The sequence below is a fragment of the Saccoglossus kowalevskii genome, chromosome 14, assembly GCF_978046115.1.
Source record: "Saccoglossus kowalevskii chromosome 14, keSacKowa6.1, whole genome shotgun sequence".
Lineage (NCBI taxonomy): Eukaryota > Metazoa > Hemichordata > Enteropneusta > Harrimaniidae > Saccoglossus > Saccoglossus kowalevskii.
This window is the reverse complement of record NC_140654.1, coordinates 26,725,323-26,727,589: the sequence shown is the minus strand read 5'-3', so window position 1 is coordinate 26,727,589 and position 2,267 is coordinate 26,725,323. Positions and strand designations below refer to the sequence as shown.

Below are 2,267 nucleotides of genomic sequence, written 5' to 3'. Positions count from 1 at the left end.
GCGACTTTGGGGGAACCCTGGTTAAGGTCCGCAGGTGCCTGTGTTCGACCGGGCCTGGTTGACACCAGGATAGTGCATTACAAATTGCCATTTGACAGAGAGATGGCCACACAGCCCTGTCATGTAGTCCCAAACATGAATATGACTTCTGTGGCAAAATGTGTCGTCACTAGCACTTGCAATTTGCACATACAGAAAAAAAGTCAGGAGAGACAACAGTGACACTTAATGTCCGGAACTGTCGCCTGGCACACAAAAAAATATGAAAAAAAAAAAAATTGTATACGCTGTATACGCCTTTCAGGCTGACTCAGTTGCCTTATGGGCTATCTTTGAGACTGAGAACCAAAGACCTGACAACCACAGCCGACCACAGTTGCATTCAGCTCACAGTAGAACAAGGGCCGTGGACCCAGTGAGCGGTCTGTGTACTCTGGGATTGCCGCAAGTGGCACTGGCGCCGATGGTTACTCAGGCTCAATGTTCATTTGCCACGTTAAATCAGTTGCCAGTGAGATGTACCAAATTTTCCAGATGGGCTCTGGAGATGATCAGATTTGCAGGCGGATGCCCAACATGAGATATTACTGCCAAGATGCAGTTTTGTGATGGTGCAGCATTAGATTATGTTTTGACATCGGGCTACTAAAACATGTAACACACTTATTTCCCATTACCCTGACACTTCCTCTGACAGCGCCAATTATCACAGACTGGGTCAGAGCACAGAGATTTGCTACTACTACTTGCTACTTATGTTATGCAGTTGAGCTCAGGCATTTACCAAGACACTTACAAGTAGCTTACCCACGGCTCTTAGCTTAGCTAGGTTGAGTTTTTTGTACTTTAAATATTAGTGGTTTATTTATTTCATTTTCTATAAGCCATAAACTGAAGGGGTACTCCAGCTAGCCCTCTTGTTTGTCATTCATCCCAATTTACTGTGCTTCGGAAAAGTGGAGCGAAACTGAATAATCTACTGAAATACTGAATAATTTCTGAATAATATAGTGTAGGAATTGGAGTGACTAATAAGCAAGATGGAACAGCAATGAAATTATTTTAATACATCGTGAAATAATACATTCAATGAACGGTGTTGTATCTATTTGCTACACGTTTGTACCATGGTAGTGTTTGCATTGTTAACGTGACGTCATTGTTCGCGTCTCTTGCATATCTCACCATTTCTGACCAGTTAGATTCACTACGTTGAATAAAGATCTTGGAACCTGAAATAGATGTACATTATTCATATTAATGTGCTAAATAAGCATTCATCTTTATATTATTCTTATTATATTAATACATGACATGACGTAATTGGAATGTTATGATATACAAAGCATATTTTACTTACGTTTGCAAATTTCTTGCTCTACCAATGACGTCACGTAATTGTCATTTTTGAAGGCTTGGATCTCAGGAAATGCATGGGTGGTTATATTAGCGAGTGACCAAATTCCTGGAACGTCAGCAGCTTTCAGTGTGTCGAGAATTTCCTATTTTAATATTAGTAAATGTGTCACAGGTGGAAAAAAGTTAAATTGGCTCGATAGTTAAAATAATGGAAATTAAACAACGTTCAAGCTCAATATTCTATATTATGAAAAAAATTAGCAAAAATGCCCTTAAATAAATCGTTCATGAAATGTACCAATTAAAAAAGATAGTATATAAAACAATGAAGAAACTTACCCTACTATAGAATGGAAAGGCAACATACACACAAGAAAGATTATGTCGTCTTATGACGTCATGTATATCCTTGGAGCAAGCCTCTGTGAGTTTTGTAAGCATTGGTAAATTGTTAATATATTTATTCAAACATTTCGTTTTGTTGATGTATTCCACACGTCCATTAGACAGTGACTGCAGTCGGCATCTGCTTAAAATTAAACATCAAGCAGTTGATATATTTAGAACTTAGATCGGTAGTATGTTTGTCATTATTTATTACAAGTCAACTTTTATCTCTTTTTAAGTAAACAAACAATTTTACAAATTTCTGAATTTTTTTATTAATATCTGTCTTAAGCCAGTAGTGGCATAGTTTTCATATAATATCACTCTTGAACGTATTTAATATTACCCACTTGTGACGTGTTCGAAAACAGCTATACAATCCACAAACGATTACCAAAAACAATTATACACGGTCAACGTTAGCGTCACGTTGATATTAATAATCTGAAATTTTGCAGAGCGGGAAAGCACACTCTGCTCAATGTTCGGCACCCAGCATGAGTCAATATGTGCCATGATTC

At 37.7% G+C, this 2,267-nt stretch overlaps 1 long non-coding RNA gene across 1 annotated transcript; it reads right to left on the bottom strand.

Moving 5' to 3' along the window:
* Positions 1-1,043: 1,043 nt before the first annotated feature.
* Positions 1,044-1,446, bottom strand: LOC146734638 (uncharacterized). The gene is made up of 2 exons (XR_014931557.1): positions 1,361-1,446; positions 1,044-1,232 (listed from the first exon to the last, which is right to left on the bottom strand). It is a non-coding gene; the product is annotated as an uncharacterized LOC146734638 (long non-coding RNA).
* Between the last annotated feature and the right edge of the window lie 821 nt (positions 1,447-2,267).